The sequence below is a fragment of the Arachis hypogaea genome, chromosome 17, assembly GCF_003086295.3.
Source record: "Arachis hypogaea cultivar Tifrunner chromosome 17, arahy.Tifrunner.gnm2.J5K5, whole genome shotgun sequence".
NCBI classification, from domain to species: Eukaryota; Viridiplantae; Streptophyta; class Magnoliopsida; order Fabales; family Fabaceae; genus Arachis; species Arachis hypogaea.
This window is the reverse complement of record NC_092052.1, coordinates 59092677-59105984: the sequence shown is the minus strand read 5'-3', so window position 1 is coordinate 59105984 and position 13308 is coordinate 59092677. Positions and strand designations below refer to the sequence as shown.

At 36.4% G+C, this 13308-nt stretch overlaps 1 non-coding gene across 1 annotated transcript; it reads left to right on the top strand.

Moving 5' to 3' along the window:
* Window positions 1-9674: 9674 nt before the first annotated feature.
* On the top strand, window positions 9675-9781 carry LOC112767587 (small nucleolar RNA R71). The gene has a single exon (XR_003185028.1). It is a non-coding gene; the product is annotated as a small nucleolar RNA R71 (small nucleolar RNA).
* Window positions 9782-13308: the final 3527 nt, after the last annotated feature.

Genomic DNA, 13308 nt, shown 5'->3' with positions numbered 1-13308 from the left:
TGAACAATGACAGCTTCTTCCACTTGTTCTAGTACGAATTCATTCTCTGTCTTGTCCACTGGAGTCTCTAGTATTTCTTTCATGCTACGCTCTTCATCGGGCTGTCCACATGGAGCTGTGGTTGATCCTTGTATATTTGAGCGCCTAGTGGCCCATTGAATTAGTGCTTGCTCCAGTTGTTGAATGGTTGTTTGAAATTTAAGTGGGTAAATCTCTCATCTCTAACCTTAATTAGCTCACTTGAATATGCTTTGCTTGAGACAGATGGTCAGCTTAGAGCTCTTTGTGGCTATAAGAGCAAGCGGGAGATGGTTAGTGATAGGAGTCGTCATGTAAGATTCAATATGGTGGAAAGCTCAAAGTTTAAATGCAAAGGTTGGTGTAAAGTTCAACTGAATGGGTCTAGGAAGTTGGTTGGCTGCTTTAGTGAGAATTCAGATTGCTTGCTACCCGAATGGAATCATGATGATCAACAAGAAGACGGGTGTAAAAGCAAAGTCTGGGACCCCGGAATTTAGTCTAGAAATCAACACTCTTGGGGCCTTGTCACTTATTTTAACCTGCTTGAAGGCTTTCTACGCCTAGTTTGGGATCCCGGAGGCCATTGGAATTACAAACATTGGTGGAGATTCCTGGATAAGTTGAAGCACAAGCCGCCATGACAAGGAGCTCACCAAATGTTCAACTTAAGGACTTTAACTAAAAGTGCTAGGTGGGAGACAACCCACCATGGTATGATCGTTCCTTTTTCAACTATAATTTTTTTTAGTTTTGTTTGTTTTTTAATTTTATTTTATTTCATTGAACCTGGAATTATTCATAACATCTGCATACTGCATTCTGCATTTAAAAAAAATGCACGCGACGCGTAAGCGTCGCTGACGCGTCCGCATCAAAGTGCATTAAGATGAAAAGAAAAGTGAACAGAGAGTCACGCAAGAGCGTGGCTGGAGGCGTGCCTTCGGCACAAATATGCGCACGCGACCGCGTCGCTGATGCGGCCGCGTCATTTGATAAATAGCTTCCCCACGCGTCCGCGTCACCCACGCGAACGCGTGGCTCTGTAAAATCGACATAAAGGGGTGTATGGCAGTATGTTGGGCTGGAATGGGGCTGGACTCGTGCTGGAAGCCCAAGTCCTCCCACGCGATCGCGTCAACCACGCGACCGCGTCACCTTAAATTTTGGCAAAATGAATTTGAAATAGAGAGTTGCGCGAACACGAGGCTGCACTCGCGCCAATCGCACAAATCAGGCCACGCGATCGCGTGACCCACGCGTCCGCGTCACCTGAACTTATCGCATACCACGCGACCGCGTCACTCACGCGTCCGCGTCACATGCGGCGCACAGCTTATCTAAATCAGCCAAAATATCTTATCTTTTCTTCCCCAATCCTAATTTTTCTTATCCTTTCTTACTTTCTTCTTCTTCATTTTGTGCATATTTTTATTTTCTTTTCTAAATTTATTATTTTTCCATTGGTGTTAAAAAATTTTATATTCAACTGTTTTATCTTTTCTTGAATTATTCTGTTGCTTAATGACTTGTTTTACTCTGACTGGGTATTATTCTTCAAAAGTCAATGCTACTCCTTCATGATACTTATATTATTTTGTATTGATATGAACTTATACTGTCTTTCATTACCCACACTCCCCTCTTTGTTGCAAATTTTGCACCACTGGTATGCCATGTGCTTCTATTATTTTCTCACTTGCATGTTGTAGCTACCATGTAATTGAGACCCCATTATTTGGCATTAACCTACCCATACTATATTTATTTTCTTATCTTTATTTCTGGGTTACTTTTCTTCTTTTCCTCTTCTTTCAGGATGGCCACCAAAGAAGGGAATGGGAAAACTTCTATATGGGGCGACAGACAAGTCCACCTGCACAATCTTTGAAAAAAAAAGCATCAATTGAAGCAACCCATCCACTTGTACATCTTAGCATGCACCGAGGACGGTGCAATCTTTAAGTGTGGGGAGGTCGGTACCGATCTCCATGGGTTAGTTACTCTTCTATCTCAACACCAATGTCTTATTTTCTTTATTAGTCCATTGTTGCATTTACATGTTTGATTGCATGTTTATTTGATTTTGTGCATATTTTACTACTTGGTTGAAGTAATATTTTCTTTTTCAAGAAATTTTTATAGTATTTCGCTAATTTAAATTGAAAAATTTTTTCTGTTAAAACTTGTTTGAAGTTGTATTTGGAACATGGTTTTTGAGCCAAAGAACACACAACCTATGAGATTTTGAGATTAATTACATGGTTACATTAGTTAACCATAAATATTTTATTCTTGTGTGTTTTCTTCCTTATAATTGCAATCTTTACTTTGTTCCACTCTATATGTCCATTATTTAGTGTATTTACATGCTTGCATATGATTGAGGCCATTACTTGTTTTCACTCACTTATCCCAAATAAACCTACCCTTTTATGTCACTCTTGTTAGCCACTTTGAGCTTTTTAATCCCCTTCTGTTTTATAACCACATTACTAGCCTTAGCCAGAAAAATAAATTAAAAATCCCAAGTTGAATCCTTGGTTAGCTTAAGATAGATATTGTGTATAATTTAAGTATGGAAAATTTTATGGGAACATGGGATGATAGAAAAAAAAGGGGAATTAAATTGAATAAGTTATTTGAAAATTTGGGAAGCATGCTCATGTGAAATCAAAATAATTAAATTACCATGTGCATTGAAAAAAATAAAAAAATTAAGTAATTAGATAAGGGGATACAAAAAAATATATATGAATTACCCCAAATGCAAAATAAAAAGGATCAATGTACATGGGACAAAATTCAAAAATAAGTTTGATACATGAGCATGTAATACAAAAGTGGAAAAAATTTGGGTAGCTAGGTAAAGCATTTTAAATTATATAAAGTATATATATGTTAGGTGAGATCTTAGACTAATCAAGGATTCACTTTGTTAGCTCACTTAGCCTTATATATATATATATATATATATATCCTTACCTTTACCTCAGCCGCATTACAACCCTGAAAAGACCTCATGATGTTTGTATTTGCATGCTGAATATTTGTTGATTGGTTAGATGAAGAACAAGGTTGAGAAAGCATGACTAGGGAAGAATAGAGTGATTGACCCTAGACACTTGAGAGTTAGAGTGATATACACTACCAGTAAGGGTTCAGTGCTTAATTCTATGTTCCCTGCTTTCATGAGCTATCTTCTTACAAGTTTACTTGCTTTTTATTGTACAATTTGAATTAGTGGAATTTGGGTTGTATTTTTCTTGAAGAACTTATTCACTTTTAACCAAGTAGGTAGAAATATTTTGCATGTAGTTGCATTCACATAGATAGGTTACATTGCATACTCTCTATCATTCCTCTTCACTCCTTTATAGCTAATGTTTAAGTGTGGGGAGGTTGATAAACCACTATTTTATGGTTTATCTTGTGCTTAATTGAGTGGTTTTTATCAACTCTTTACCCACTTATTCATACTATTTGCATGGTTTTACAATTCCTTCCTAGAATTTGTGCTATGATTGAAAACATGCTTCTATGGCCTTATATTTGCTAATATTAATCCTCTCTTATTACCATTAGATACCTTGATATGCGTGTTAAGTGATTTCAGAGTTTATAGGGCAGGAATGGCTTAGAGGATGGAAAAGAAGCATGCAAAAGTGGAAGGAATACAAGAAACTGAAGAAACTGCTAAAGCTGTCCAGCCTGACCTCTTGGTACTAAATCGACCATAACTTGAGCTACATATGTCCAAATGATGCAGTTCCAGTTGCGTTGGAAATCTAACGTCCAGGGCTTCGATTTGATATATAATTTGTCATAACTGCCCCGAAGCCAAGTGACACAAACGCGTGGATCACACGGACGCGTGACCTGGCGATAACCCAATCCGCGCGAACGGGTGGACGATGCCTCCGCGTCACTTTCCCGCGACCTGTACGTACCAGAAATTGCTGGGGGCGATTTCTGGTCTATTTTTGGCCTAGTTTTTGGCCCAGAAAACACAGATTAGAGGCTATAAAGTGGGGGAATGCATCCATTCATTGGAAGATGTCTTCCATTATTCACTTTTCATATTTTAGATGTAGTTTTAGAGAGAGAGAGGCTCTCCCCTCTCTCTTAGGATTTAGGATTAGGATTCCTCTTAAAGGATTTAGGATTTTTTTTATTATTTCAACTTACAATTTCTTTTGAGTTCCAGGTTCAATGTTCCTTTTAGTTATTTTCTCAATTTAGTTTATGAACTCTTTATGTTTAGATTAATTTTCTATTTAATATAAATTGAGGTATTTCAGATTTATGATTCTTATTTAGCTTTTTATATTCTTGGCTTTAATTGATTAATTGGAGACTCTTGAGTTATCAAACTCATCGTGATTGATAATTGTTATTTTTGCTAATTGAATTGAATTCCAATAACTCTAGTCCTTTCTTAGGAATTGACTAGGATTTGAGGATCAAACTAATTAGTCCACTTGACTTTTCTTTGCTTTAGTAAAGGTTAACTAAGTGGGATTAAAACTTAATTCTCATCACCATCGATAAGGATAACTAGGATAGGACTTCCAAATTTTCATACCTTCTAAGAGTTTTATTAGATATTAATTTATTAATTTCTGCAATTTATTTTCCTTGTTCAAACCTTTTGAAACCCAAAAATACTGTTTTTCATAACCAATAATAAATCATACTTCCCTGCAATTCCTTGAGAAGACGACCCGAGGTTTGAATACTTCGGTTTATAAATTTTATTGGGTTTGTTACTTGTGACAACCAAATGTTTGTACGAAAAGATTTTTTGTTGGTTTAGGAGCTATACTTACAACGCGATCATATATTTGTGAATTTCTTTACCGACAGGAAGTCCAATCATCACTTGGGCATCAAGTTGATTAGTGCAGTCTTCAGTTCAAAATCTACTGCCAGATTTGGGTGACGCACTTGATACGGTTGCAGGGTGAAGTTTGGGGATCCTGCCTCCTGAAGAGTAATTCTCCTAGGTTCTGCCATGTCACCTGCACGTGAATCAACTGAATCAGTAGTAAATGAGCTTGTCTCCCTCAAATGGCGGTTCAGATTTGCCCTCAAATGAGACTAGTGAATCGATAATAATCACTTCACCACCCTTAGAGGCTAACCCACGTCGAGTTCGTCTAATATGTGAAAGAGTTCTTTCAATTTCAGGATCAAATAGGACTAAACTCGGATCAGGCAATGAACGCATCATTCAATGAGAAAGACATGTAGCTCATGGTAACAGAAATAAAAATAAAATATGAAAATAAAAATAAAAATAAATATAAAAATAAAAATATGTACACTAATTAATAATTTAGCACACTATTGCAACTCCCCGGCAATGGCGCCAAAAATTGATGCGTGGCAGAAGTTAACCAATTAAGATATTTCAATTAAGAGACAGCATTGCACGTATAGCTCTTAACCAGCTAAGATCCTCCTCACCAATTTAAAAAAGGGTGTCACAAATTTTAGAAATAAAAATACTGAGAGTATGAGTCCCAAGTCGTCTCCCAACGAGTTGCATGAAAGAGCGCTAATTTAATAATCAGAAAATTTCCAAAAAGTTTGAGTTTTGATAATGAGTAATTAAAATAATTATAAATTAAAGTAATAAAAATAAACTAAGAATAATTATTGATACTCTAAATAAAAGGCCTTGACTGGGGGAATGACTAATTGGAAGTTCTATCCTTATTGGAATCTTCTGAAATGTAGTGTAAAGAGGTTGTTGTTTTCACTTGGTTAACCCTTACTAAATAAGGGAAAGTATAGTGATTGAACTAACTCTTACCCGCAAATCCTAGTCCTCTCCCTTGGGAGGTCTAGCGTTAGTAGGTACAGAATTAGCCTACAACGTCCAATTTAACTAAGCACTTGAGCATTCCAACTCAACTGTCTCCTCTTAATCAACCCCCATGTCAAGTGAAAATTCTACTCCATTGACATGGATTTAATAATCATAAAAATATAAGAAGACATGATTAAATAAAATAAAATAGAGAATTAAAATTAATTAAAAATAAAAATAACTCTATATATTAATAAATTCAAAATGTAACATAATTATCTGAACGGAGTCAATGAGTAACTAATCAAGAGTAAGGGAATAAGGAAACAAACTAAAGTAATGTCTTCAATGGAGGTAATGACTCTGAGCATCCAAAATCCAAAACAAAAGCATAAACTATGAATGTGAAGCTAATCTAGATTCAGATCTAAAACAAAAAATAATCCTAATCTCAATGAATCTGAATGTGTGTGGATGCATGATGAGTCTCTGCATGTTCCCTAGGTTTAGTTTGTGTTTCTGGGCCGAGAACTCGGTTAAAATGCGGCCCAAAATCATCTTCAGCGTATTCTGTTATTTTTGCAGATTGCGCAGGTCACGCGTACGCGTCGTCCACGCGTTCGCGTCATTCAGTGATTTTCCTTCCCACGTGTTTGCGTCGTCCGTGCAGACTTCAATCCACGCGTTTGTGTCAGGCACGCGTTAGCGTCGCTGCGATTTCTTCTTTTCGCACGCTCGCGTGAGCCATGCGCTCGCGTCATTGTTCGCTGGTCATCTCCTTGGTTTCTTGTGTTCCTTCCATTTTTGCAATCTTCCTCTCCCTTCTCTAAGCCATTCCTGCCCTATGAAGCCTGAAACACTTAACACATAGATCACGGCATCGAATGGGATAAAGGAGAATTAAAACACATAGTTAAAAGATCTCTAGGAAGCAAGTTTTTCAACAATGGAGTAATTTTGGGAAGAAATTGTAATATCATGCTAATCATATGAATAAGTGGGTAAAGACTTGATAAAACCACTCAATTAAACACAATATAAATCATAAAATAATGGTTTATCATCGGATCTCCGGATATTTACTCTTTTTGAGCATGAAGGAGACCTTGGGGATCACCTTTTTCTTGGCCACAACTTCATAGAAGTGGTCTTGATGGACTTTTGAGATGAATCTCTCCATCTCCCATGACTCAGAGGTGGAAGCAATTGCCTTCCCTTTCCTCTTTCTAGAGGTTTCTCCGGCCTTAGGTGCCATTAATGGTTATGGAAAAACAAAAAGCAGAGCTTTTTCCCACACCAAACTTAAAAGGTTTGCTTGTCCTCGAGCAAAAGAAGAAAGAAAGGAGTAGAAGAAGAAGAAGAAATGGAGGAGATAGAGGGGTGTGTTGAATTCGGCCAAGGGTGTTTAAGTGTTTATGATGTGTGAAATTGAAGGTGGTAAGGAGGGGTATTTATAGGGTAAGAGAGAGGGAATTCGTGTATGAAGGGGTTAGGTCTGGGAGGGAAATGTTTTAAATTTGAATGGTGAGGTAGGTGGGATTTTATGATGGGTTTTTAGGGAGTAGTGGATGGATGTGAGTGGTGAAGAGATTATGGGGAAGAGGTTATGACTTGATAGGTGAATAGTATTTGGGGAATAGGTATTGATGTGATTGTTCAAGGGTATTTGGGGAAGAGTGTTATGGAAAGGTGTAAAGAGGAGAGAGTGAGTTGGGGTAGGTGGGGATCCTGTGGGGTCCACATATCCTGAGGTGTCAAGGAATTCTGGTCCCTGCACCATTCTGGCATTTAAACGCCCTCTGTGTGCCATTTCTAGCGTTTAACGCCATTTCTACTACCTTTTCTGGCGTTAAACGCCAGGCTGATGCCCCTTTCTGGCGTTTAACGCCAGTCTGTCTGCCAATTCTGGCGTTTAATACCCAGAATGCTGCCAGACTTGGCATTAAATGCCCATTCTGCTATCCTTACTGGCGTTTAAATGCCAGTAAGCCTGTCCTCCAGGGTGTGCTATTTTTGATGCTGTTTTTTATTCCACTTTAATTCTGTAGCTGTTTTTGTGACTTCACATGATCATCTACCTAAAGAAAACATAACATAGCAATGGAAAACAAATGTCTATAAAATTAAATATAATTAAATAACATTGGGTTGCCTCCCAATAAGCGCTTTTTTAATGTCAATAGCTTGACAGTGAGCTCTTAGAGAGCTTCACAGAGACTTAGAGCTTAATGGTGGCCTCCCAACACCAAACTTAGAAGTTGAGTGTGGGGGCTCTGTTTGACTCTGTATTGAGAGAAGCTTTTCATGCTTCCTCTCCATAGTTATAGAAGAAGATCCTTGAGCCTTAAACACAAGGTAATCCTCATTCAATTGAAGGACTAACTCTCCTCTGTCCACATCAATCACAGCTCTTGCTATGGCTAGGAAGGGTCTTCCAAGGATAATGGATTCATCTTCATCCTTCCCAGTGTCTAGGATTATGAAATCAGCAGGGATGTACAGGCCTTCAACATTCACTAAGACATCCTCTACAAGTCCATAAGCCTGTTTCATTGATTTGTCTGCCATCTCTAGTGAGATTCTTGCAGGTTGTACCTCAAAGATCCCTAGTTTCTCCATTATAGAGAGTGGCATGAGGTTTATTCTTGACCCCAGGTCACACAGAGCCTTCTCAAAGGTCATGGTGCCTATGGTACATGGTATTAAGAACTTTCCGGGATTCGGTTTTTTCTGAGGTAATTTCAGTTGAACCAAAGCATTCAGTTCATTGATGAGCAATGGAGGTTCATCCTCCCAAGTCTCATTACCAAATAACTTGGCATTCAGCATCATGATTGCTCCTAGATATTGAGCTACTTGCTCTTCAACAATATCTTCATCTTATTCAGAGGAAGAATACTCATCAGAGCTCATGAATGGCAACAGTAAGTTCAGTAGAATCTCTATGGTCTCTGTATGAGCCTCAGATTCCTTTGGTTTCTCAGGAGAGAACTCCTTAGTGGTCAGTAGACGTCCATTGAGGTCTTCCTTACTAGAAATCACTGCCTCTTCCTCCTCTATAGGTTCGGTCACTCTGGGTATATTTATGGCCTTGCACTCTCTTTTGGGATTCTCTTCTGTATTGCTTGGGAGAGTACTAGGAGGGATTTCAGTAACTCTTTTACTCAGCTGACCCACTTGTGCCTCCAAATTTCTAATGGAGGACCTTGTTTCAGTCATGAAACTGAGAGTTGTCTTAGATAGATCAGAGACTATGGTTGCTAAGTCAAAGAGGCTCTGCTTAGAATTCTCTGTCTGTTGCTCAGAAGATGATGGAAAAGGCTTGCTATTGCCAAACCTATTTCTCCTACCATTATTATTATTAAAGCCTTGTTGAGACTTCTGTTGATCCTTCCATGAGAAATTTGGATGATTTCTCCATGAAGGATTATAGGTGTTTCCATAGGATTCTCCCATGTAATTTACCTCTTCCATTGCAGGATTCTCAGGGTAATAAGCTTCTCTTTCAGAGGAGGCTTCTTTAGCACTGCCGGATGCAGCTTGCATTCCAGTCAGATTCTGAGAAATCATATTGACTTGCTGAGTCAATATTTTATTCTGAGGCACTATGGCATTCAGAGTATCAATATCAAGAACTCCTTTCTTCTGAGTCATCCCATTATTCACAGGATTTCTTTCAGAAGTATACATGAACTGGTTATTTGCAACCATCTCACTGAGTTTCTGGGCTTCTGCAGGGGTTTTCTTCAAATGAAGAGATCCACCAGCAGAGTGGTTCAATGACATCTTGGACAATTTAGACAGACCATCATAGAATATACATAAGATGCTCCATTCTGAAAGTATGTCAGAAGGACACCTTCTGATCAATTGCTTGTATCATTCCCAAGCTTCATAGAGGGATTCACCTTCCTTCTGTCTGAAGGTTTAGACTTCCACTCTAAGATTGCTCATCTTTTGAGGTGGAAAGAATTTGGCCAAGAAAGCATGGACCAACTTTTCCCAAGAGTTCAGGCTTTCTTTAGGTTGTGAGTCCAACCATATCCTAGCTCTATCTCTTACAGCAAAGGGGAAAAGCATAAGTCTGTAGACCTCGGGATTAATCCCATTGGTCTTAACAGTGTCACAGATTTGCAAGAATTCAGCTAAAAACTGATGAAGATCTTCCAATGAAAGTCCATGAAACTTGCAATTCTACTGCATTAGAGAAACTAATTGAGGCTTAAGGTCAAAGTTGTTTGCTCCAATTGCAGGAATTGAGATACTTCTTCCATAGAAGTCGGAAGTAGGTGCAGTAAAGTCACTAAGTACCTTCCTTGCATCTCCACAATTGTTGTTGGGTTTGGCTGCCATGTCTTCTTCTTTTTCGAAATTTTCTATAAGGTCCTCTCCGGAGTGTTGTGCTTTAGCTTCTCTTAGCTTAATTTTTAGAGTCCTTTCAGGTTCAGGATCAGCTTCAACAAGAATGTCATTATCCTTGTTCCTACTCATATGAAAAATAAGAGAACAGAAAAGAAGAAGAATCCTCTATGTCACAGTATAGAGATTCCTTTATGTGAGTATAAGAATAGAAGAATAGAAGAATGAGGTAGAGAGAGAATAAGAAGAATTCGAACACAGAGAGAGGGAGAGGGTTCGAATTATGAGTAGAAGAGAAGTGTAAGTAAATAATTAAATAAAATAAATAGAAAGAGATAAGAGAGATAGTATTCGAATTTTAAGAAGAGGGAGAAGAAAAATATTTTTATTTTTATTTAATTAATTAAGTTAGAATTCGAAATTTAAGAAAAGTAATAAAATAAAATTAGAATTTAAAATAATTAGTTAATTAAAAAGAATTTTGAAAGAGTGGTTAATTGTTTTCGAAAATGAGAAGTGAAAAAGTAGTTAAGTAATTTTCAATTTGCTTTTATTTCTTTTGGGAAAAAGATAAGAAATAGTAAACTTTTTTTAAAATTAAAACAAACAAATCAAGTAATTAGTTGAAAAGATTTTTGAAAAATTTGTTAGTTAGTTTTCGAAATTAATGAGAGAGAAAAGTAGTTAGGTGGTTTTGAAAATAAATTTTGAAAAGATAAGAAGTTAGAAAAAGATTTTGAAATTAAAATTTTAAAAAGATATGATTGAAATTTATTTTGAAAAATAATTAAAAAAAGAAATTAAAAATATATGATTTTTAAAATTAAAGTTGATGACTTGACTAACAAGAAACTAAAAGACATGATTATAGAATTTAAAGATTGAACCTTTCTTAACAAGAAAGTAACAAACTTGAAATTTTTGAATCAAAACATTAATTGTTAGTAAAGTTTTCGAAAATGTGAAATAAAAATAAGAAAAATATTTTGAAAATTTATTTAAGAAATTCGAAAATATTAAGAAGAAAAATGAAAAAGATTTGATTTTTGAAAAAGATTTGAAAAGATAAAGTTTTTAAATTGAAATTTTGACTTGACTAACAAGAAACAACCAAATTTTAAAAATCTTGACTAAGACAATCCCAAAATTTTGAAATTTATGAGTGAAATAAGGAAATTTTTTTTTATTTTTGAATTAATGAAGAAAGAGAAAAACAACAAAATGACACAAGACATAAGAATTTAAGATTAAAACAAATAATGCATGCAAGAACACTTTGAATGTCAAGATGAACACCAAAAATACTTTGAAGATCACGATGAACATCAAGAATATATTTTTTAAAATTTTTAAGAAAAGAAAGACATGCAAGACACCAAACTTAGAAATTTTTGTACTAAGGACACTAACAGTTTGAAAATGCACAAGAAAAATAAGAAAAGACACAAAACAAGAAAATGTAAAGATCAAACAAAGAAAATCATCAAGAACAACTTGAAGATCAAAGAAGAACATAATGCATGAAATTTTGAAAATCTAAGAAAAATTAAAAACATGCATTTGACACCAAACTTAAAATTTGACACAAGACTCAAACAAGAAACACAAAATTTTTTGGTTTTTATGATTTTATTAAATTTTTTTTGTATATTTTTTCGAAAATTATTTTGGAAAAAGAAAATAAAGGAATTCAAAATTTTTAATAAGAATTCCAAGATTCATGCAATGTTAGTCTAAAGCTTCGGTCCAAAAGAATTAGACATGGCCAAATGGCCAGCCAAGTTTTAGCATAACAAATACAGACATGTCCTTTCTACAATGGAAAGTGGAAACCACGGTCCAAAAGATTAGACATGGCTTAACAGCCAGCCAGGCTTCAACATATCTCATGAAACTCTAGAATTCATTCTTAAAAATTCTAAAGAACATTTTTTCTTGAATTTTTCGAAAACTAAATTTTTTTTGTTTTTGTTTTGTTTTTTTTCGAAAATAAAAATAAAAAGCCTAAACATAAAATAAAATTACCCAATCTAAGCAACAAGATAAACCGTTAGTTGTTCAAACTCGAATAATCCCTAGCAACAGTGCCAAAAACTTTGTGCACGAAATTGTGATCACACTTTTCACAACTCCGGTACAACTAACCAGCAAGTGCACTGGGTCGTCCAAGTAATACCTTACGTGAGTATGGGTCGATCCCACAGATATTATTGACTTGAAGCAAGCTATGGTCATCCTGTACATCTTAGTTAGGCGGATTTAAATGGTTATGAGTTTTTGATAATTAAAAGATAAATAAAACATAAATTAAAATGAAGATACTTTAGTAATTCATTGGTTGGAATTTTGGATAAGCGTTTGGAGATGCTTTGTTACTTCTGAACCTCTGTTTTCCTACTGTCTTCATCCAACCATGCGTGCTTCCTTCATGGCAAGCTGTATGATCCTCGCGGATAAAAAATACCAGGTACGGTTTCTACACGACTGGTGCACGAAATTGTGATCCCTGGTAATGGCTCCAAAAACTTGGTGCTCTAATCTTAATTCATAATTTGTCACAACTTCGATACAACTAACCAGCAAGTGCACTAGGTCGTCCAAGTAATAAAACCTTACGTGAGTAAGGGTCGATCCCACGGAGATTGTTGGTATGAAGCAAGCTATGGTCATCTTGTAAATCTCAGTCAGGCGGATATCAAATGGTTATGGAGTTTTCGAATAATAATAATAAATAAACAGAAAATAAAGATAGAAATACTTATGTAATTCATTGGTGAGAATTTCAGATAAGCGTATAGAGATGCTTTAGTTCCTCTGAACCTCTGCTTTCCTGCTGTCTTCATCCAATCCTTCCTACTCCTTTCCATGGCAAGCTTTATATAGAGCATCACCGTTGTCAATGGCTACATCCCATCCTCTCTGTGAAAAAGGTCCAAATGCTCTGTCACGGCAGGGCTAATCATCTGGAGGTTCTCGATCATACTGGAATAGGATTCACTCTCCTTTTGCGTCTGTCACTACGCCCAGCACTCGCGAGTTTGAAGTTCGTCACAGCCATCCCTTCCCAGATCCTACTCGGAATACCATAGACAAGGTTTAGACTTTCTGGATCCCAG